At 45.1% G+C, this 24,772-nt stretch overlaps 1 protein-coding gene across 10 annotated transcripts in view; it reads left to right on the forward strand.

The window, feature by feature from the left end:
- BCAS3 (BCAS3 microtubule associated cell migration factor) overlaps nucleotides 1-24,772 on the forward strand; it is a 624,015-nt gene that overhangs the window by 203,032 nt on the left and 396,211 nt on the right. The window lies entirely within an intron of this gene.

A 24,772-nucleotide genomic window follows, 5' to 3' on the forward strand; every position in this document is an offset into this window, starting at 1 on the left:
GTACTATTTGTAGTTTGTCGATGAATGTTGTCCTTCAAGTAACCTCATGGCCATCTTTATATTCAGTTTTACATCCCCGGAGCTGAAGCGGTTTACCGTTTCCTTCTTCCAGTACAGGAATCCCCAAACGTGGCAACTTTAAGACTTGTGGACTTCAACTCACAGAATTCTCCAGCCAGCACAGCTGGCTGGAGAATTCTGTGAGTTGAAGTCCACAAGTCTTAAAGTTGCCAAGTTTGGAGACCTCTGTTCTAGTATGACTGCTGCCTTCCAGTCTAGCTGAAAGCTCTTGGTTGCCTTTCACCCAGGTATTAACCAAATCTGAAATGCTTTTTGCTTCTAAAATCAGTGAAGTCACCTTGTTTAGAATAACAGAGTTGGAAGGGACCTTGGAGGTCTTCTACTCCAACCCCCTGCTTAGGCAGGGAACCCGACACCACTTCAGACAAATGGTTGTCTAATCTCTTCTTAAAAACTTCCAGTGTTGGATCATTTACAACCTCGGAGGCTGCTGCTTAAATGGGCTGGACCTTAAGTTTTACTATTAGAAAACAGACCCCCCAAATCTGTTTGTTCCTTAGATGGCCTCTTTCTTGTTGTCCAAAAACTTTTTGATCCTCAAAACTTACACGTTAAAAGTATCAGCAGCAGCGGAGGCTGCATTGTTTTTGACGTATTAAAGGAGTCAACGGATCCCTTTTCAAGGTAATTAAACAAGCTCTCCGTTCTCTGGTTTATCCCAAATAGTCTTTACAATTGATTACAGCCCTCAAATTCAGCCCTCAAAGTGTGACATACTTGAAACAGGCAGAAGGTTATTTTAACACATCCAGTAATTTTTTAGTCCTGACATCATAGTGGACAGAGGGGAAGGATCAGTGTCTTCAGCTTTCATCCATGGTGGGGTCTGCTTTCCATCAAGGGGAAGTACAGTAAGTTGTTGCCTTTATTGGTTTTCCAAACACTTTGTAAACAGATGTAATCCTTGGATACTGAAGACTTGACTGAGAAGGTTTTGTTTGGGTTTGATTAACGTGATCCAACATTTCAGGGGTGGAATGAGGGCCCTTGCAAAATCGGTAGAAGCTATGCAAGAAGACAGTTCATAGACTGTGTCATTGGAAGGGGCCTTTAAGCCAAAGTAAGGTTCTACATGAGGCAAGAAAAACCAAATGTACAGGTACAGTATAGGTGGTACCTTGCTCAATAGTGGTAACTGCGAGAGGGATCTTGGAGTCCTAGTGGACAATCACTTGAATAGGAGCCAGCTGTGTGCAGCAGCTGCCAAAAAAAGCCAATGCAGTTCTAGGCTGCATAAACAGAGGGTCACGTGAAGTGTTAAAGTGGTATAATGCCTTGGGAAGGGCACACTTGGAATACGGCATCCAGTTTTGGTTGCCACAATGTAAAAGAGATGTTGAGACTCTGGAAAGAGTGCAGAAAAGAGCAACAAAGAGGATTAGGGGACTGGAGGCTAAAACATATAAAGAACGGTTGCTGGAATTGGGTATGTCCAATGAAAAGAAGGACTAGGGGTGACATAATAGCAGTGTTCCAATATTTGAGGGGCTGCCCCAAAGAAGAGGGAGTCAAGCTATTCTCCAAAGCACCTGAAGGCAGGACAAGAAGCAATGGGTGGAAACTAATCAAGGAGAGAAGCAACCTAGAACTAAAGAGAAATTTCCTGACAGTTAGAACAATTAATCAGTGAAACAACTTGCCTCCAGATGTTGAAAACGTTCCAACACTGGAAGTTTTTAAGAAGAGACTGGACAACCATTTGTCTGAGTTTCCACACATATACCCAGTCAGTGCAAGAATCCAAGTTAAAATATTCCCTACAAAAAGCAATCTCACTTAGACTTATATACCACTTCACAGGGCTTTACAGCCCCTTCTAAGTGGTTTACAGAGTCAGCATATGGTCCCCAACAATCTGGGTCCTCATTTTACCGACCAATTTACTGTTCCAAATATCGGAACACTGCTATCATGTCACCCCTAATCCTCTTTTCACTAAACTAGACCTACCCAGTCCCAGCAACCTTTCTTCATATGTTTTAGCCTCCAGTCCCCTAATCATCTTGGTTGCTCTTCTCTGCACTCTTTCCAGAGTCTCAACATCTTTTTTTTTTAATAATATGGTGACCAAAACTGGTTCAGTGGAGGTCCTAGGTTAAGAGATCCAAGGACAGTCAAGAGACGATCAGGCTAGTTTAACCGTGAGATATAAATAGTGTAAAGAAATCGAAAATGGATAAATGATTCTTGGTCTTCACCAAAATTACTGTTAGCTGCTTTTGGAAACAGGATGCCGGACAGGATGTCTCCAGTACCAGAGAAGATCCATTAAGGGCAATTTTCAAGTTCCTATTGCTCATGGATGTGAGGAGTGGAGCCTCCATGTTCAGCGGTTATATAGCTGTAATGCTGATTGCTGATGCCCAAAGGAAACCTTTGTCTTCCTGCCCTGGATGTGTTCTTCCTGGAGGCATTTGGTTCCCATTCTGGGAAACAGGATGTTGGCCCCCATGGACAGCTGTTTTGTGTCCCGAGACTCGGAAGAGCTGCTGGCCTTTTGCCCATCAGAGGTTGGGCTGACGCCGAGTCGCCTTGCCATTCCAACTTAAGTCTTGGATCCCAAGAACCACGATCTCAAGACCCAGTCAGGATGTTCCTATGATGTTTTCTTCTCCCTCCACCTTCTTCCTTTTGTCTTCTGGGCGCATTCAAGTCGGCATGGAAGCCACGTATTTATGTTTTATTCTCGGGCCATCTCTAAATTGTTTACTTGTGCAAGACAAACCTTTTTTTTTTTTTAATGGGGAAAGGGGATCCATTGTACCATGAATGAATCATTGTTGGCACTGTCCTCATTTGTCTTCTCCGGGCAGGAAAATGGTAAAGGAAATGGTTAATAGATATCTGATAAGAGATAACTTCCTTGCACCTGTTAGAGCCAGCCTGGTTTCTATTTCATTGTTTGGACTGATTTAATCCCACCCCGATATGGGGTTGTTTTTTGGTCATTTGGTGAGATGGTCAAGCTGGATTCAGGGTCAGTTTTAGGGCCAACAAACTAGCCCATCGTTTCTGAACCTTAGCAGCTTTAAGATGTGTGGACTTCAATTCCCAGAATTCCCCAGCCAGCTATGCAGGATTCTGGGAGTTGAAGTCCGCTCATCTTAAAGGTGTTATGGCTGAGAAATGCTGAACTCGTCCTTCTGTGACCCAAAACGGTTGTATAGATGGGAAGAGCCAATTTAGACTTTTTGTGTCTAAATTCCCCTAATGAACACTGACAATTAACAACCACAATTAACCAGAGGGACGACTTGCCTTCAGAGGTTGTGTGGGTGTTCCATCACTGGAGGCTTTTAAGAAGAGATTGGCCTCTTCCAACTATTGATCTCTATGTTGTTTTCCAGATTTGCTGGTATGATTTGGTATAGTTCTCTTCTGTGCTTGCCCTGTTTCCAGAAATACCCCAGAAAGTCCCTGTAGTTTTCTGACATGGTAACAACGAAACTAGAGGTTCTTTGAAATCGGGAATGTCTTCTAAGCTTTCTTAGATGTTGATGGTTCTTCTATACAGGTAGTCTTCAACTTACAACTCCCAATTGAGCCCAAAATTTATGTTGCTAAAATGAGAAATTTGTTAAGCGAGTTTTGCCCTGTTTTTCGACTTTTCTTGCCACATGTGTTTAGTGAACCATGGCCTTTCTTAAATTAGTGACATGGTTGTTAAGTGAATCTGGTTTCCCCATTGACTTTGCTTGTCAGAAGGTCGTAAGAGGTGAATCATGTGATCCCAGGGCTGCAACCGTCATAACTGGGAGTCAGTTGCCAAGCGTCTGAATTTTGATCACCTGATTGTGGGGATGCTGCAATGGTCGTCAATGTGAAAAATGGTCACAAGTCACTTTTTCAGTGCCGTTGCAACTTCAAACGATCACTAAGGGAACTACCTGTATAGAATTTCAGAGTTGTCCTCCACGTGTCTGTCGGGCTCCTTTAGCATACCAGCTGGAACTTCCTTGACAGCCTGAAGATCATAGAACAGTGATGGCTAACCTTTCAGCACCGATTACCGAAAGCACGGGCGGGCATCCCCGAAATGCAATACGCGCACATCCCCCATTTCAGATAACTAGCTGCCCCATCTCTTCTTAAACACCTCCAGTGTTGGAGCAAGGAAGGTCAAAGAGTTGTCCAGTCTATTTTTGCCACCCTCCCGTGATGGAACAGTCACAACTTTGGGAGGCAGGTTGTCCCACTGGTTAATTGTCCTCACTGTTAGGAAATTCCTCCTTGGTTCTAGGTTGCTTCTCTCCTGGATGAGTTTCCATCCGTTGCTTCTGGTCCTGCCTTCAGGTGCTTCAGGAGAGTAGCTTGACTCCCTCTTCTTTGGGGCAGCCCCTCAAATATTGGAACTCTGCTCTCATGTCACCCCTATTCCTTTTTTTCATTAAACTAGACATACCCAATTCCAACAACTGTCCTTCGTATTTTAGCCTCCAGGCTCCTAATCCTCTTTGTTGCTCTTCTCTGCACTCTTTCTAGGGCCTCAGTGTCCCTCGATCTCTGATAAGCTTCCGTCTGTTGCTTCTTGTCCTGCTCTCAGATGCTTTGTAGAATAGGTTGACCTCCTCCTCTCTATGATAGCCCCTCAAAAGTCTTGGAGGAAAGTTGCCATCAACCCACAATCCTTCTCTTCAAAAGGCTAAACATGCCTGGCTCTCTCTCAACAAATCTTCATAAGATTTAGCATCCAGGTCCTTGATCATCTTTGTGGCTCTTCTCCGTGCTCTTTCTAGGATCCTTAAGAAGATAGTTTTTCTGTCTCCGTTTCCATCGTTAGTGTCTCTGCAGCTGTTGATATAAGATCTCTTTCCTCCCCTCTTCTAACAAGCTTAAGTTCCCTTTTGAAATGTTGTCTTTCTTGGCTGTAGCTTCTCTTCTTTGCTTGGCAATTTTCACGGTTTGTTCTGATATCCGTTTTCTTCTGTTCCTTCATCTCCGGCAGTCTTTTTTTTTCTCTCCTTTTTCCCCCCCTCCACATTCCTCTTGAACAACTTTGATTCCTCTCCATAGTTTTCTCTGGTTTTCCACCCATGAAGTTCAGGACTTCAAAGTGATTCCTGATGTTCTTTTCTGAAATGATGATTATAAGGTCAAGATCATGTTGTGAAACTGGTTGGCTTTCTTCTTCTCTTTCTCCTTCAGCTTAATTTGGAAATTGCACATGAACAATTTGTGATTTGTTCCACACTCAAGTCCCTGGCTGTGCCTTCACTGTTAACTGAGTTGTTCCACTCCCATCTGTTGATGTGTGTGTGTTCATAAGCATTATTTTCGTTACTGGAAGACTCTGTAAGCGATGAAGACCTCGTTGGATTGGCTGAGATTGTTCAGACTTTCTCCCAAAGGTGCTTTTTCAAAGGGCAATCGGTCTTTTTTCTTTTCCCCTTGAAGATGTTTTGCTTCTCATCCAAGAAGCTTCCTTCAGTTCTTTGGAGGAAAAAAAAAACACCTTTGGGACAACCATGACCTGGATGACTTGAGAATCTCTGTAGACACTAAGATCTTCTCCTGTTTCACTGCATTTTTCTAGGCTTTACAATCAGCGGTGTTTCCTGACTTTGGCATTCGAGTCTCCGATGGAAGGCCAACCTGAAAATTCTTGCGTGCTCTTTTATGATCATAAAACTTGTCTACTTTCTCCCCTTCCGCACTGAGTCGAAGTTGGACCCCAGACTTGCAGAATTGTCGTATTAAAGGGGCTGCCTGCAAAGTTGAATTGATACGATTTAGTCATTGATTGCATTGCATCCAGTTCAACTGTTCTCTTTCCTAACTCCAAAAACGATGCTGTGTTTTTGGTTTTTTTTATGCCCTGAGCAGTAAATCTGATCTTCTGACTGAAGATGTCCAAATGCAGTCCGTTTAAATTCATCGATCTGTAAGAGGTGAATGTGCAGTGGATTCGTTCAAGGGCACCTGTATATGCTCCTGGTGGGCTTCATCCTTCTAACCCCTTTGCCCCTACTGATGAGGCAGCACAGAAAGACTAAATAATCATTCTCAGGGAATGAAATTGACCAGATTTTATCCAGTTTCACATTAAGGATCTCCCTCTTTGTTTCTCTGCCCCCATTTTAAACAGGCATCCTCAGCAAGACAGATTATTCATTCGTCTGTCTATCTGTCTGTCATCCAGCCATCCACCCACTATCAATGGCTGTCTCTCTGTTTATCTATCTATTCAACTACATCTATCCATCAATATTTGTTTCTGTCTGCCTACCTATCACCTGCCTACTTACCTACCTACCTACCGACCTATCTCTATCCATCTTCCATCATCTGTTTGTCTGTCTATCTCTATTCATCTTCTATCATCTAAGATGAATAGAGATAAGACAGACAGATGATAGAAAATGGATAGAGATAGATAGATGAATCTATCTATCTACCTGCCTACCTACCTACCTGCCTACCTACCTATCTCTGTCTCTATCCATCTTCTATCATCTATCTTTCTGTCTATCTTTCATCTGTCTGCCTGCCTATTTGTCATCACCTATCTATCCACCCACCCACTGTCTTTCCCTCCCTCCCACCCTCCTTGTCTCTGTCTCTCATCTCACAACATCTGGGATATCACCATCACTTTATGAGCCTCGATGGTGCATTGGTTAGAGTGCAGTACGGCAAGCTACACCTACTGCAATTTGACAGATCGAATCCCACCAGGCTCAAGGTTGACTCAGCCTTCCATCCTTCCGAGGTGGGTAAAATGAGGACCCAGGTTGTTGGGGGCAATATGCTAACTCTATAAACCGCTTTGAGAAGGCTGGAAAGCACTATCAAGCAGTATATAAGTCTGAGTGCTATTGCTATTTATGTCCTGTAGCTATCCTGCTTGTGGGATCCTCTGGCCCCGATGCACAACAAGTTCTTTGAATTTTTACTATGTATTTGTCTGTTTGTGGATCATGCTAAAAAAAAGGGGGGGTTGTTGTTTGTCTACAGATTCTCTAGGGAATTTTAACCCCCGTCAATAACACACTGCTTTCATTTAGGGGCTAAGTGCCACTGAGGACTTTTTCTGAAAACTAAAAAAAATGGGCCAAGGGATATTATTAATTTTTTTTACACGCTTTGTAAATTAAGTATTTTTATTTTCACTGGAACGGGAACAGCGAACTTAATCTTCAGCCGTTCTGTGGAATAATTATTTTTAATCATTTCACCAAATTCCCTGTAAAGCAAGGAGGAATCTTTTTCTCACCTGTTCGTGTTGATCTACCCCAAATGTGCTTCTTTTTTCCCCCAAAAAAGGCAACTGGAGTTTCTGGTGGTTTCCCCCCACCCCTTTGAAAATGTTTCGCTTGCCATCCAAGAAGCTTGGGAATCTCCATAGAGGTTTGTGTGATGGGTGTAGGGGAGGCAAAAGAGAGACGGAGAGAGCGAGAAAATGAGGACAAAATCCAGAAGTTGGATAAACATACAAATCTCAGCAGGCCTGCAGTGTCTCTCTCTCTCTCTCTCTCTCCACCCAAATTCCCATCCTATTCTAGCACGATTCCTATGGGAAAGCAGGCTTAAAAACCAGGACAGCTTCTGTTCCATGCCTGAAAAACAGATTGGCTTCCTTTAAAGCAACATTCACTCTCACACAACCACCTTTTTTAGAGCTTGGCGGAGGCAAATCATTATTGCAAAAAAAAGAAGAAGAAGAAAAAAAGAATGAGAGCATAGCAGGAATACCAGGAAATTAGCTGGCTCTAGTATAGTTTTGGGCTGGGGAAAAAAAAGGGATCCCTCCCCTCACAAAAAAAAATCATCTTACTTTTAGCAGATGTGTCCCTACTTTCCCAGCTGGCCTATTAAAAACTCCTTTGAGCTTTTAGATACGTCAAGAGTGTGGAGTGCAGTCCAAACATCACTTACCAAATATTTCTAGGATGGAGGTGATTGCAATAGCACCTTGTCACGCATGCAGTACCATAGGCATGCTGAAGCAGTCCTGAGCCTCCAGGACATTTTTAATGCCATAAGAGGAACGTAAAATCATAGGGTTGGAAGGGACCTCGGAGGTCTTCTAGCCCAACCCCCGGCCTCGGCAGGAAACCCTACACCACTTCAGACAGAGGGTTGTCCAACCTCTTCTTAAAAACTTCCAGCGTTGGCGGCAAGTTGTCCCACTGATTGATTGTTCCCACTGTCAAGAAATTTCTCCTTCCTTCTTAGGTTGCTCTTCTCCTTGATAAGTTTCCATCTGTTGCTTCTTGTCCTGCTTTCTGAGGCTTTGGAGAACAGCTTGACCGTGTCTTTTTTTGTGGCAGCCCCTCAAATATTGGAAGACGGCTATCACGTCACTCCTTGTCCTTCTTTTCATTAAGACTAGACATACCCAGTTATCTCAATTCTTCATTGTTTAGCCTCCAGATGCCTTATTATTTTTGCTGCTCCTCTTTATACTCTTTCTAGGGTCTCAACATCTTTTTCTGTATTATGGTGACCAGAACTGGAAAGATGAAGTAGTCCTGGCCTTTGTTCCTACAGTACAAGATGCCTACAAGGACTTCACTATCTTCCGATCCACATGTTCCCTTGCATTAACATGTGGACCAGTTGTTGTCTAATGCCCCCAATCATCATTCTCGAAGTCCCGTATAGATAGTCCTCAACAACAACTGAGCCCACAATTTCCATTGCTAAGCATAACAGTTACATGAGTCCCCCCCCCATTTTACGACCTTTCTTCCCACGGTTGTTAAGTGAATTGCTGCAGCTGTTAGTCACATGGTTGTTGGGTGACTCTGGCTTTCCCCATTGACTTTGCTTATCAGGGAGTAGCCCAAGATGGATCACATGACCCCAGGACCCTGCAACCGCCATAAAATCCATGCCAGTTGCCAAGTGGTCGGATTTTGATCACATGACCACGGGGGGATGCTGCCATGGTCTTAAGTGTGAAAAAAGGTCATAAGTCACTTTTTTTCCCCAGGGTCGTTGTACCTTCAAACAGTCGCTAAATGAATTAAGTTGGGGACTACTTGTAGATTTTTAGAAACTTGCTCTTTGTGGCCAGTGAGATTTCCGTCTGAGAACTCCAAATGGGTTAGGCTTCATTCGTTCATAAGACCGTTCGTGATCTTAGCAGGAACACCGGTGTCACAGCTCAGTGTTTTCCGAGTCCTTGTGAACCGTAACCCCTTGCAATCCTAATGTCAGCGTGGGTGCAGGAAAAGCGAGAGGTGGATGAGCTGTTGCCACTCAAGGCATAACGCTAGAAACTTGGAGATTTTTTAGTCTTGCTTTTTTCATCCATTTCATCAAGAAGAGCGTGCAGAATCCAGGCACTTCGGTTGGGGTGCCTCAAGGCCACGTTTGATTGGGGAAGTCAGAGGTGGTGGTGGATTCTGCGAGTTGCAACTCCCTACCTATCGGGAGATGATCCGACTAAAGAAGAATTCCATTTTAAATCATCAGAATTGCCTTCCTTAGCCAGCCCCCTGGGTCTTTTACCTGGGAAACTACAGTTGTTCCTTCAAGGTAACGTGGGCGTTGATGCACGGAGTGTCCTCTAGAGGGTGGTGTTTTCCCAGCTTTGCTCCAAGTGCTGAGGCGAAGTCCTTGTCTCCTCCGGTTAGGCTGACAGTCGATTTACGATGTACGAGGTAGCAATATTGTTTTATCCTGCCATTGGGTGATACGGGAAGGCTGCTTGTTGAGTTCTTGTTTGAAATGTTCTCGGAGCAATTGTTTACTCGTTCGGCCTTGGAAAGAATTCGCCTCGGATACCTTCTCCTTTTTCAGATTGCAAGTGACATCTTAAAAAAATGGTTTGCAGTTGTCCAGTAGCGTTTCCAATTAGCAACGTGCCTGACTTCTTTTCCACGAAGAGTCTATCTTCCTTACTAATGGAGTGCTGGGAGTTTCTCTGGCCATTCTGAGCTGCAAAGGTTAGGCTGATATTCTTTTACACCATGTCAGACTCCTTTCCGTCCTTACACACATGTTCTGGTTCATACAACAGGCCACGGTATGCTAAAATGGGCTTTGCCGTTTCATGCACCCACCATTGTTTTTGGAAGTTGGGTTGGCCAGCGTTTTAATATCATTTATTTCCTTTGAGTATTGCATGTTGTGCAAACCCAGCCATTGTGTTTTTTAGGTTGTGGTCTGCATGGTGTCACAGAACATAGGTTTCTGGATGGGACCTTGAAGGTTTTCTAGTCCAACCCTCTTCTCAAGGCAGGAGACATTACACCATCTATTTTTCAAAACCTGCAGTGATGGAACACCCACAACTCCAGGAGACTAGCTATTCCATTGATTGTCTGTGGAAATTCTCAGTCATCCAGATCATGGCTGTCCCAAAGGTGGTTTTTCAAGAGGCAACTGGACTTTCTGGTTTTTCTTTTTAGATGTTTTGCTTCTCATCCAAGAAGCTTCTTCAGCTCTGACTGGATGATGGGGAATGGAAGGATTTATACTCCTTGCAGACAGCTGGTCATCTGCATGCTTTTAGAGAGTAATTGAGGCCACTTGGAGGTTTGTCAGTGTCCTCAGGATCACCTAAGTAGTGCAAATGGGTATGTAGCCTTCTTAGCTGCAGATTGTTTTCTGCCTTGTGTCCCTTTATGGCTGAAGACACGTACAGGCTGTTGGGGATGAGTCTGTGTTGTCTGCATCTCAAACAGAAGCACAAATGAACCCATTGTCTGCACACATCCTGCAGTTAAGAAAACTCCACATCCATTTGCACCACTCAGGTGACCCTGGGGATACAGATAAAGCTCCAAGCAGCCTCAGCGACCCTCTAAAAGGATGCAAATGACCAGCTGTCTGCAAGGAAATAAATCCTTCCATTCCCCACCATCCAGTCAGAGTTGAAGAAGCTTCTTGGATGAGAAGCAAAATGTCTTCAAAGAAAAACCAGACTGTCCAGTTGCCTCTTAAAAAAAGCACCTTTGGGTATTTCATTGATTGTTCTCACTGTCAGAAAATTTCTCCTTAGTTCTATGTTGTAGCTCTCTTTGACAAGTTTCCACCCGTTACTTCTTGTCCTGCCTTTTGGGGTCTTAGAGAAGAAGTCAATCCCCTCTTGTCTGTGACAGCCCTTTAAGAAGACACTTACCAGGTCCACCCTAATCCTTCCCTTTGATAGGCTAGAAAGTACCTAGCTCCCTCAACAGTTCGTCACAGAACTGAAATTAGAGGAAGAAAATGTCAGAAACATGGATCCGTTGCATGGAAGAAAGTCGTATTTTCATTTGGTGTATCGAGGAAGTCCTTTATGTCAAGGAAAGATTGAAAATGTGTCCCATATCATTGGTTCTTCCATGCTGAAATTCTGATCTGCCCTCTAATTTAGATTTGCCCAATTACTGGATTATGGAACTTAGAGGACCCATACATAAAGAATACCCTGTTGGCCGATGGCTAATATAATCTTAAAACGTAGTTCTCTGTCCACGGTATTTAAGTGTTGCAGCTGGTTGAATAAATTACCTCTGCCAAGCAAGAAACAAGATGACACGAGTTTATTCTACCCAACTCTTTCTGCTTGCAGGCTCCAGCTCTTTAAACATCCAACTTAATCACGTCTTCATTCACAGGCAAACCCTAGAAGGAACCAGAGGCAAACACATGGGGATTGATAGAAATACTGACTCCATAAATAAGCAGCAGCGTCTCTCCAATTTTAGCTGGTCTTGTGAAAATCTGAGTGGAATCACATTCGTTGTTGTTCAGTCGCTAAGTCATGTCCGACTCTATGCAACCCCACGGACCATAGCACGCCAGGCCTCTCTGTCCTCCATCGTCTCCTGGAGTTGGCCAAATTCGTGCTAATTTAGTCATTCCACTAGTTAATTGTTCTCACTGTTAGGAAATTTCTCCTTAGTTCCACGTTGCTTCTCTCCTTGATTAGTTTCCACCCATTGCTTCTTGTCCTGCCTTTAGGGGCTTTGGGGAAATAGGTTGACTCCCTCCTTCTTTGGGGCAACCCCTCAAATATAGGAACACTGCTATCTTGTCCCCCCCAGTCCTTTTCCCTCAGCTAGACATGTTCTAACTATCAGAAATTTTCTCTGTAGATTTCTCTTTAAGGAACTTCCAACCGTTAGTTCTTGTTCAGCCTTCAGGTGCTTTGGTGAATAGGTTGGTCCCTTGGTAGAGTTAACCCCCTCAAAAGCTCAGCTGCCTTCATGTCCACTAAACATAGCCCATTTGGGGCTCGTGCTAAAACATGTCACGGAGCAACTGGTAACTCAGGAGGGGTGGATGGGCAAATGGCCGTCTGGTGGGATTCCTCCTTGTTCCTTTTTTGTTCATTGGGTGGGTTTCTGCGTTTGGATTCCTACAAGCAGAGTGACAGGATGGAGTGGGGTGGGAAATTCCTTGGCCATGAGAACAATTCACCAGTGGAACAGCTTGACTCCAGAAGTTGTGGGTGCTCCATCCCTGGAGGTTTTAAAGAAGAGACTGGACAGCCCTTTGTCTGAAATGGTATAGGGTCTCCTGCTTGAGCAGTGGGTTGGACTAGATGACCTCCAAGCTCCCTTCCAGCTCTGTTTTGCCGTAATTCTATTCTGATCTAGTTCTGTTTTCAGAAGGTTTCCCTGCTGTTGAAAAAAGTTACCAAGAAGTTTTATCATGGTTATGTTTCGGACCAGGGCTAGTTAAGAATCCAGATAAATTAAATAACTTTGGTCTCCATGGAAAGAAACTTAGCAATTCCTTCCCCTTTTTTGCCCGGTGGTAGTTAAAAACTTTGATCCCTATTGATGAAAAGGGGGAAATTACTAGCTTCAAGCCCAGAATGTAATTAAGAGACTTTCCAAGGCATAGACCACAATAACAAATCCCTCTTCAAATGAAGCCATTGGGGTGTGTGTGTTTTTTTTTAGTGCCGAGAGAGGCTAGCAAGCTGTGTGTCTCTGTATGTGTGTGTGTTTGCGTTGTGTGGTGTTTTTTTTTCTTCTTCCCCGGCACTCTCTAAATGGGTCTCCTTTCCCATCTGAAGGAAATGAATCTTTGACACTTCTCATGACCTGATTCAGCTCTTTCTGATCCGGAGCCAAAATATATCCTTAAGTGTAAAAGCAAAAACGGCTGGGAGACCAGGGGAAAGAAGTGGCCTTCGGCACCTCGGCATCCAGGGTGAACTATCGAAATAGATTTCCTTCTCCCGTTCTCTCCCCCACCCCAAAAAAAAATACTTAATCCAGCCATCATTCTATTCACATAATCTCTGCCCTTCCCGATATCCCTTCTTATGATCTCTTGCTTGGCTGAGACCGTTTTCTCTCCCAGGGAAAATACAGCCAATTCGGGTAGAGATGGACTGGGTAGAATCCGAGTCTTTGCTGACACAGCATTTGCGTGGAAAAACTTTAAAAAGGGTTCCCTCTGTTGCTTTGAAAAAACGAAGGACCTGCCTGGGAATGGGAGCTGATAGGAGACGGAGTCTAAGGCATCTAGAGAAGATTGCCTATCTCTGGGGTCCTTGGTGCTCTCTGAGCTTGGCTATTTTCTTGCAGACGTTTCATGACCCAACTAGGTAACATCATCAGTGCTAAAAGGGTTTGGAGGAAAGAGGAGGATTGTGGGGTCCTTGGCACTCTCTCTTGGTTATTTTCTTGCAGATATTCCATTTCCCAACTAGGTAATATCAGTGCTGGAAGGGAGTGGGGTTTACTCTGTGTTTATATACCAGTGGCTTGCCCTGGTGGAAGTGGTCTTGTAATTCAGTCAAAAAGCTAAAAGACCACAAGACCTCCTGATCAGCAATCAAAACCCAGATTAATACCAAGATAAACACCCGATCAACAGTCGAGCGGTGAACAATACCCCAATCAAGGATCTAAACTCAGGAAAAAAAACAAGCCAAAATTTAATAACAGTCTAATCAAGGAACCACCAAGAACACTCCCACCAACACGGACAGACCAAGCCACTTGTATATAAACAGACAGCGAGCTCCACTCCCTTCAAAGCACTGATGGTGTTACCCAGTTGGGTAATGAAACGTCTGCAATAAAACAACCAAGCTCAGAGAGCACCAAGGACTCGACAGTTCAGCCCTGAACTACAAATATTTTATTCCATTGCCTATCTCTGCTATAGCAGTTTGCTTATTTATTTTATTCACCAGACTTTCGTAGCCACCCATTTCACAAACTGTCCCTCTGTTTGGCACACAATAAAAATAATAATAATGATGATATAAAAATTAAGTATTAATACTGCAATTTAAAAAAGGCAAGGAGAGAGTGACAGATATTAACAACAGTGGAGGCACCTCAACAATTCACCCACCCCCTTGGGGCTACGAAGCCTGATGATTTAGCCAAATATGGAGGGGGTTGTAAAAAATTAAGACGGATGCAGCCAGCCTGACCACGGGAGGAGAGGAATGGTGTTCCATAAGGCGATCGGTGAGTTACAAAATAATGTTACGTAAGCAGCAAAGTAACTTCAATCAGAATAGAGCTGGAAGGGAGCTTGGAGGTCATCTAGTCCAACCCCCTGCTCAAGCAGGAGACCCTATACCATTTCAGACAATCAACTGTCCAATCTCTTCTTAAAAGCCTCTAGTTATGGAGAACCGACAACTTCTGGTTCCACTCATTAATTGTCCTCACTGTTTGGAAGTTTCTCCTTAGTTCTAGGTTGCTTCTCTCCTTGATTAGTTTCCATCCGTTGCTTCTTGTCCTGCCTTCAGGGGGTTTGGTGCAGCACTAATACTTCACATGATTTTGATTCTATGCCTCTGTTTATACCACTTAATCTATGGCATTGAGGCTCTCAAAAAGTTGGCTAAGTTCCATTAAATCAGTACAGGGTTTTGTCTTCTTGCTGATTGAATGGATGGATCAAGAAGTGCACATATTTATTGCGTATCTGTTAGATCTTTTTCACTTTCTAAAAAAAACCATATTCAAGCACAGTTGGTTTCCTTTGTAACACGGTATTTATCAGTGTGTTTTATTTGATCAATTTAATTTAAATACAGGGTCCCCCCTATCTCCCCCTCCCATGTAAAGGTCTGTAGTTTTTTGCTATATTCTCAAAGGAGTCCATACTGAGGAATCTCTGTTTTAAAAGTGAGTTACGCAGGAGGGTCTTTTTACCCGTGGTGGGATTCATTTTTTTTTACTACCGGTTCTGTGGGCGTGGCTTGGTGGGCGTGGCAGGGGAAGGATACTGTAAAATCTCCAGTAAGAGGTGGGATTTGCCGGTTCTCTGAACTGCTCAAAATTTCCGCTACCGGTTCTCCAGAACTGGTCAGAACCTGCTGAATACCCACCTCTGCTTTTTACCCAACTGAGTGTGGAGTTTGTACATTGCCATTTTAAAATCGTAAAAGTAACATATCAACTTCACACAGCTAAAACGGCTAAGATAACAGATAATCAGAGTTGGAAGGAACCTTCTAGGTCATCTAGTTCAACCCCAGGCCCAAGCAGGAGACCCTACACAATTTCTGACAGATGGCCATCCAGTCTCTTCTTGAAAGCTTCCAGTGATGAAGTTTCCACCACTTCCGAGGGCAACTTCTGTTCCATGGGTTGATTGTTCTCCCTATCAGAAAAATTCTCTTTATTTCCAGGTTGAATCTTCTCCTTGTTCAGTTTCCATTCATTATTCCTTGCCTGGCCTTCAGGTGCTTTGGACAATAGCTTGACCCCTTCCTCCTCTCTGTGGCAGCCCTTCAAATATTGGAAGACTGCTATCATGTCTCCCCTGCTCCTTCTCTTCCCTAGACTAGCCAGGCCCAGTTCCTGCAACTGTTCTTCGTATGTTTTAGCCTCCAGTCCCCTCATCATCCTGGTTGCTCTTCTCTGTACTTTTTCTAGAGTCTCAACATCTTTTTTATAGTGTGGCAACCAAAACTGGATGCAGTACTCTAGGTGTGGTCTTACTAAGGCTTTATAGAGTGGTATTAGTACCTCACTTCCTGAAGAATTTACAGGTAGTCCTTGGCTTACAAATACAACTGAGTCCAAATTTTCCATGGCAAAGTGAGTTTTGCCCCATTTTATGACCTTCCCTGCCACGGTTGTTTAGTGAATCCTTGCAGTTGTTAAGTTGGTAACAGGGTTGTGAAGTGAATCTGGCTTCCCAGTTGACTTTGCTTCTCAGAAGGTCACAAAAGGGGATCACATGACCCTGGGACACTGCAGCTGTCATAAATATGAGTCAGTTTGCCGAGGGTCTGACTTTTGATCATGTGACCGTGGGGATGCTGCAACAGTTGTAAGTATGAAAAATGGTCATGTCCCTTTTTTCAGTGCTGTTGTAACTTTGAACGATCACTAAACAAATTGTTGTAAATCAAGGACTTCTTGTACCTTTGTCAGAAATGGTGTAGGGTCTCCTACTTGGGCAGGGGGTTGGACTAGATGACCTACAAGGTCCCTTCCAACTCTGATTATCATCTGTACCTATTCTGTTCTTGTTAGAAAAGTCTAATTCATATTTAGTTTAGTTTACTTTATTGTCATTGCACCTCGTACAATGCAATTAAATGCCATCTTTAGTATACATTATACATAAAAAAACAAAACAAAATATGCATCCTTCACATTCTATACATTGAAATGAAACCCCCTGACATTGCATTAATATTGCACTGTACAGTAGAATTCAAAAGAGCTACTGCCCTGGGATAGAAGCTGTTTTTCAGCCTATTTGTCCTTGTTTTTGTTATCCTGTACCGTCTGCCAGATGGTAATAGTTCAAATAAAAAGGGTGTCCAGGATGAGATGGATCTTTGAGAATGTTTTGAAAGTTCTTAAGGCAGCGGGAGCTAGAAAGCTCTTCCAAAGAGGGAAGAGGGCAACCCATGATCCTCTGGACAATGACTTTAACCCTCTGGAGGGCTGTCCTATCTGCCACTGCGCAATTGGCAAACCCTACACAGGTGCAGTAAGTTAAGATACTCTCTCTGGTGCAGCGGTAGAAGGTCATCAGCAGTTTTTCATTCAGTTGTTGTTTTCTGAGAAAACAACACCTTTTTTTTCATGGCACCATAGAAACATAAGGCTGGAAGGGATCTTGGAGGTCCTCCAGTCCAACCCCTGCTCAAACAGGAGAACCTACATCATTCTGGACAAATGGTTATTATCCAATCTCCTCATAAAACCCTCCAGTGACAAAGGATCCACTACTTCTGGAGTCAAGCTGTTCCAGAGATTAATTGTTCTCACTGTGAGGAAATTTCTCCTTAGTTCCATGTTGGGCCTCTCCTTAATGATCTTCCGCCTGTCACATCTTGTCCTGCCCTCAGGTGCTTTGGAGAATAAGTTGAGGCCGTCTCCTCTGTGACAGTCCCTCAAGTCCCGTACAGCTTGATCCCATTTGTCTTGGCTCATAACAGAGAGGTGACCACTGAGGTGCATAACTTCTGCCTGGCCCTCCTTTAGCACGGGGAGAAGTGAATTTCCTTGTCACCTAGATTTCCTTGTCACCGGGCCATATTTAACAAAATGAAATTCAGCGTAGAGAAAAGTAAAGTCCTACACTTAGGCAAGAAAAACCAAAAGTGCACATATAGACTGGGGGAAACCCGGCTCAATAGCAGTAACTGGGAGATGGACCTTGGAGTCTTAGTGGACAACCAGCTAAATATGAGCCAGCCGTGTGCAGCAGCAGCCAAAAAAGCCAATGCAATCCTAAGTAGCATTAACAGAGGGATACAATTGAGATCAAGGGAAGTACTAATCCCACTCTATAAAGCCTTAGTAAGGCCACACCTAGAGTACTGCATCCAGTTTTGGTCACCATACTATAAAAAAGATGTTGAAACTCTAGAAAAAGTGCAAAGAAGAACAACCAGCATGATTAGGGAATTGGAGGCTAAAACATATGAGGAACGGTTGCAGGAACTGGACACGGCTAGTCTAGTGAAGAGAAGGACCAGGGGAGACAGGATAGCAGTGTTCCAATATTTGAGGGGCTGCCCCAGAGAGGAGGAGGGGGGTCAAGCTATTCTCCAAGGCACCCGAAGGCCAGACAAGGAATAATGGATGGAAACTGAACAAGGAGATAGATTCAACCTGGAAATAAGGAGGAACTTTCTGACAGTGAGAACAATCAACCCATGGAACAGAAGTTGCCTTCAGAAGCTGTGGGAGCTTCATCTCTGTCTGTCTGTCTGTCTGTCTGTCCGTCCATATCTATACCTATCTATATCTATATAGCACATGCATATGCATATGTATGTATGTGTGTGTTTATGAATGTATGTGTATGTACAAACACACGCACACACGCACACACACACACACACCAATCAGGGTCCATTTAGACTACATAGGGGAAAAAGGAGTCTTGAGAATTAACAAGGTTACGTTGTAACAGTCGTGAAAGCTGGTCAGAAGTCCCCTTTTTTCAGGGCCATTGTAACCTCCAACGGTCCCTAAGCGAATGGTTGTAAGTGAGGGACGACCTGAACACCCCACTGGCTGCCTTTTCCAAATGCAAAGGTTCAAGGTACACCGAATTTGGGGTGTGTGGGTGTGTATTTTCGGCTCTCCGTCTCTCTTCCCATCGCAGTCATCTGTTTAGGCCAGCAAGGATTAGACAGAGTTACCCGTGCGAAGGTAAATGCCCAAGGTGCTGGCCAGAGGTTCCTATGCGGAAAGGTGAGTGAGTCAGAAGATGGAGCATGAAGTTCCTCCTAATCTTGATGTGCTACTGTGAGGATGTACATGTTCTGTGTTCTTGTCAGGTGTGCTGAAGTGTAAAGTGTGCATTTGTTTCCTGATGCTGAACAATTGCTTTCTCTGGCTTTCAGGCTTGGCTGGGAAGCCTCAATTCTCACCCCCTTTTTGACAATGAAAACTTAACATCCAGTTAAAGAGGCTGTAGCAATGCCCCCGTAAAGATGGACGCCCAGGAGTCCTTGGGGCCAGTCAACGTGTCTCTTAATATCCTGTTAGCCATGTTGCAAGAGTCAAATGGTTTTGAAATTTATTTTCTGAAAAAAATAAAAGACACCTGGAGCCATATTTCTTTACAAGGAGTACAATGTAGAACAGGGGAGTCCAACCTTGGCAGCCTTTAAGACTTCAACTCCCAGAATTCCCCAGCCAGTTGGCCAAGCACCTGAATTTTGATCACGTGACCGTGGGGAATGCTGCCACGGGCGTAAATGTGAAAACCGGTTGCAACTCACTTTCTTCAGTGCTGTTGTACAGAAAATAGAATAGGGATGGGGATGGGAATGGAATGGAATAGAATAGAATGAGGGGACCTTGGAGGTCTTCTAGTCCAACTCCATGCTCAAATAGGAAACCCCTATCCCTTTTAACAAATTTTTGTCCCCCCCTTCAAACTTATAGGAAACTTGAGAAGTGGTATCACTGACCATTACCGGTTGCTTCTTGAATCTGCTCCTTAGGTGTTTGAAAGCTTGATTGGCCCCTATGGAAGACTGTTTGTTGTGTTTTTCTCAAACTAGAGTCCCATTCCAGCAACCCTTCTTTTAGTTTTACCAGTCCCTAAGAAGAAGTAGATTACTTTATTGGCCAATATGTGATTAGATACACAAGGAATTTGTCTTGGTGTAAATACTTTCAGTGTTCATAAAAGAATCAAGAATCATAAGGTACGACAGACACTTAATAATAGTCGCAGGGTACAATAAGCAATCAAATCAAAAGTTCTGGAGCTTTTGCGCCCCTATGCTTGGAGACGGAAATGCAGACTTGGTTCCTTCCACAGGCAAGCAGAGTGCAAACCTAAGATCAGTGCCTGTCTTCCCTAATTCCGTTGAGCTTTGCATGCGATGGGAGAAGCGGTTCCCAAGTTATTAAAAAGGCCAGAGATCATTATGTACATAACCAGCTGCAAGTCTTCCCCGGATCACTTCTTAAGGGATCTGCTTCTCCACCAGAGAAGATGGTTAGAGGACTGGAGGCTAAAATATATGAAGAACAGTTGCAGGAATTGGGTATGTCTGGTCTAATGAAAAGAAGGACTAAGGGTGACATGATAGCAGTCTTCCAATATCTCAGGGGCTGCCCCAAAGAAGAGGGGGTCAAGCTGTTCTCCAAAGCGTTGGAAAGCAGGACAAGAAGCAACAGATGGAAACTAACCAAGGAGAAAAGCAGGCCTAGAACGAAGGAGAAATTCCCTGACAGTGAGAACAATTCATCAGGGCGACCACTTGCCTCCAGGAGTTGTAAATGCTCCAACACTGGGAGTTTTTAAGACGAGGTTGGAGAACCCTTTGTCTGAAGTGGTGTAGGGTTTCCTGCCGAGGCAGGGGGTTGGGCTAGAAGACCTCCAAGGTCCCTTCCATCTATTCTGTTATTCTGCTTTGGAGAATAAGTTGAGCTCCTCAAGTCCTGAAAGATTTTCTGCGTCTAGAAATGGCAGGACAAGAAGTGACGGATGGAAACCAGTTGAGGAGCAAAACAACCTGGAACTAAGGAGGAATTTCCTGACAGTGAGAACAATTAAGCAGTGGAAGAACTTCCCTCCCAAAGTTGTGGCTGTTCCATCAAGGGAGGTTTTCAAAAAATAGACTGGACAAGCGTTTGTCTGGAATATGGTACAGGTGGTTCCTCAAAAGTTTGTTTTGTGACCCTTCACACTTATAACAGCACTGAGAAAAGTGACATGACCATTTTTCACACGTCTGTTGCAGCATCCCCATTGGGTGTATGTGTGTGTGTGTGTGTGTGCCACGTGATCAAAATTCAGATGCTCAGCAACGGGTTCATACTTACGACGGTCACCGTGTCCTGAGGTCACGTGTTCCTCTTTTGCAACCTTCCGACCAGCAAAGTCGATGTGGGGGAAGCCAGATTCCCTTAACAACCGGGGTTACTGACCTACTGAACAATTCCGGCAAGGAAGGTCCTAAAATAGGACCAAACTCCCTTAACAAACTCCGTTTCGCGGAAGAACGGAAACGCTGGGTTCCTTGGCGGTCGTAACTCCAGGATCTCCTATACAGGGCCTCCTGCCCGAGCAGGAGGGCTGGACTAGAAGACCTCCAAGGCCCCGCCCCTCCCCTTGGTTATTCTGTGAGATCCCAGGGAGGCGGGGGGGGGGGGGAGGAGCATGAAAATAAATAAATAAATAACACACACCCCCCCCCAAAAAAACCTGCCCGCTCTTAACCTACTGGGGGGGGGGGGTTACCTTGGCTCTTCTCAGCAAGGAATCACAGTTCAGTTGCTGGGATCCTCGCAACCCTCAGCTCGTCCTCCTCCATAAATCTTGCTAAAGAGACGGTGAGAGTCGTGCTTGGCAGAGAACCAGTGTTGGTTTTAGGCCGCTGCCAAAGAGGCCGGGGGAGCCGAGCCAATTAACTATCAGCAGCGTTTCCTCTGGAGGGGTGCAGTGGGGCAGGCCATTTAACACTGATAGCAATTCCCACCTTGTCTTCGCTTGGGAGGTTCCCCCACCCACCCACCCCCCTTCCACGGCCAAGGATCCTGGCACTTTGCCTCGCCCCCCCCACCACCAGCCCCGCCCCCTTCCCCATGGCGATATGCTCCTTTGCTCCAAAGGGAGGCTCTTCTGTTTGTTCTGAAATGGAGTGGATTGGGGTTGGGGGGCGAGAGGGGGGGGCTCCCTTCCCCTGAGCCTCGTTTTCCTTCCCTTTCACACCCCCCCCCCCAGGAAGCAAACTGGGAGAGCAAAGTTTGGGGTGAAGCCGCCGTCTGCTGACTGAAGGGAACCAACAACCCCTTGTTTGCCTCAGTAGGGAGAAAGAGTGGAAAGGACGCACACACAAAACACACACACACACACACACACGCGCGCGCACACGCACACACACACACACGCACACGCAGTGCCAATCTGTCGCCTGGGTCTGGAGAGGTGAAAGCCCATGGCTGTGGAGCCCTTTGGCTGAGTTTGGTGTCCCAGGCAGCAGCTCCGCTTGCTGGCTCCCACCTTTCTTTCTGCTGTCAGGTTTCAGCAGGGCGGGCCTGAGCCTGCCTGCTTCCTCTCTGGAAGCCCCTTTTGGGGATCCGAGGCCCTAGTTCTCTCTCCGCATCGTCTGGTTCACTCTGGTTCCAGCTCCCGTAGGCTGGAGGTCGTCTTCAAACAAAGCTTAAAAATGGTTGGTACCAAAAAGGAAGGCCTGGAAATGTTTAATTGCGTGTTTGTTTTCACCTTGGGAAATCCTTCCTTTTCCTCCTTCCATCTTCCTTCCTTCCCCTTCCATCTTCCTCCCTCCTTCCTTCCTTCCTTCCTTCCTTCCTTCCTTCCTTCCTTCCTTCCTTCCTTCTTCCTTCCTTCCTTCCTCTCCCCTTCCATCTTCCATCTTCCTTCCTTCCTTCCATCCTCCCTATTCCATTTTCCTTCCTTCCTTCCTTCCTCTCCCCTTCCATCTTCCTCTCTCCCTCCCCCTTCCATCTTCCTTCCTTCTTCCTTCCTTCCTTCCTTCCTTCCTTCCTTCCTCTCCCCTTCCATCTTCCCCTTCCTTCTTCCTTCCTCCCCCTTCCATCTTCCTCTTCCTCCCTCCCCTTCCATCTTCCTTCCTTCCTTCCTCCTTCCTTCCTCCTTCCTTCCTTCCTTCCTTCCTTCCTTCCTTCCTCCTTCTTCCTCCTCCCCTTCCTCTTCCCTTCCTTCCCCCTTCCTTCCTTCCTTCCTCTCCCCTTCCATCTTCCTTCCTTCCCCTTCCATCTTCCTCCCTCCCTCTTCCTTCCTTCCTTCCTTCCTTCCTTCCTTCCTCCCTATTCCATCTTCCTTCCTTCCTTCCTTCCTCCCTCCCTCCTTCCATCTTCCTTCCTTCCTTCCTTCCTCCCTCCTTCCACCCTCCCTGAGTAGACATGGTCCATGTTGGTCCCTCCCCTTCCATCTTCCTTCCTTCCTTCCTTCTTCCTTCCTTCCTTCCTTCCTTCCTTCCTTCCTTCCTTCCTTCCTTCCTTCCTTCCTTCCTTCTTGATCCATTTCCTTCCTTCCTTCTCTCCCTTCCAGATCCATCTTCCTCCCTCCTCCCTTCCATCTTCCTTCCTTCCTTCCATCCTCCCTATTCCAATCTTCCTTCCTTCCCCTTCCATCTTCCTCCTCCTCCCCTTCCATCTTCCTTCCTTCTTCCATCCTCCCTACATCTTCCTTCCTTCCTTCCTTCCTTCATGTAGATGTTGGTGGTCTGAACCCGTCTCGGATCAGGTTAACATCCTCTGGAAATTTCAACATCCTCTGGAGTATCACAAGGACTTTGCTTCTTATTTCCATCAAGTGACATCTCTCTGCTAGCAAAAAACAAAAAAACACCCTCTGGTGACATGACAGAGTCCATCAGCACTTTCTTGGCCTTGTTACTATCAAATGGTTAAGCAACAAAACTGCTTGCTCTTTTTAAAAAATAATAATAATTAAGTATTATTTCAGCTATTTGGTCCTGTTTTTGTACCACCCTGCAGTTTTTCAAGCCTGTCAGCTTTCTTCACCTTTGCCTCGGGCCATGACCAATTAAGAAAGTGCACTTTATACATATGTATTCTTTAAAACAAAAACAGAAACAGAAAAACCCCAAGCGTGCTATTTCCTCCCTGGAGGTTTTCAAGAAAAGACTTTGACAACCATTTGTCCTGGATGTTATAAGGACGCCTACCTTCTGGCAGGGGGGTTGGTCTAGAAGACCTCCAAGGTCCCCTCCGGCTCCAGGAACACCCGCATTTCATGTATTTTCATCGCTCAGGCGCAAATAACCAGACTCAGACAGATAGAGTTTGAGCTGGCTACTTTATTGTTTTATGCCTATAATCCAGGAATCTTCCCGGACTCTGACAGCTTCCCTGCTTGACGCCTCCTCTCAGCTGGGATGGTTGTTCTCCAACATCCTCCCTCTACAAATCAATACAAACAAAAGGACCGGAAATATCGACTTCTGGCCCAGGAATTTCTAGTCTGATTGTATGCCGAAGAGTCTTATAAGAGTCACCCTTTGTGACCGTATGTGGCATAGCTTAACAAGGATGATCGACACAACTGCATACTACTGTAGCCTCATGGCTACCTGCGGTGGGTTACTGGTGGAAATCAATGGCTGTGGAGCCAAAATCCAGACTCAAGTGTAGTTGGGAACCTGATGACATGTTCCAGCTGATGAGTCATGATATAGAAACCACGTTGAGACCCTAAAAAGAGTGCAGAGAAGAGCAACCAGGATGACTAGGTGACTGGAGGCTAAAACCTATAAAGAACGGTTTGCTGGAATTGGGTAGGTCTAGTCTGATGAAAAGAAGGACCAGGGGTGACATGATAGCAGTATTTCAGTTTTTGAGGGGCTGCCCCAAAGAAGAGGGAGTCAAGCTATTCTGCAAAGCACCTGAAGGCAAGACAAGAAGCAACGGGTGGAAACTAATCAAGGAGAGAAGCAACCTGGAACTAAGAAGCCTGTGTTCTGTACATAGGCAGACTTTGCTGTTCCAACAACATTCCCAAATTTTTTCCCCCCAAACCAGGAAGTTTGTTGACTTAGGAGGAACTAATGGCCAAGCTCAACAGAGTCAGTCTAGAACAGGGGTGTCAAACTCGATTTCATTGAGGGCCACATCAGGGTTGTGTTTGACCTCGGAGGGCTGGGGTGGGCGTGGCCAGCTCAATGTCACTCATGTCGGGGGGGCACCTGTGATGGCCAAGTGCTAATGCACGATTTCTCTCAGACCCTCCCTCCCTCTCATTATAATCCTTCCTTCCTTCCTTCCTTCCTTCCTTCCTTCCTTCCTTCCTTCCTTCCTTCCTTCCTTCCTTCCTTCCTTCCCTCCCTCGCTCC

Source organism: Notechis scutatus, chromosome 1 (assembly GCF_049901735.1).
Source record: "Notechis scutatus isolate UNSWTSFEM ecotype Mainland chromosome 1, rNotScu1.2, whole genome shotgun sequence".
Taxonomy (NCBI): domain Eukaryota; kingdom Metazoa; phylum Chordata; class Lepidosauria; order Squamata; family Elapidae; genus Notechis; species Notechis scutatus.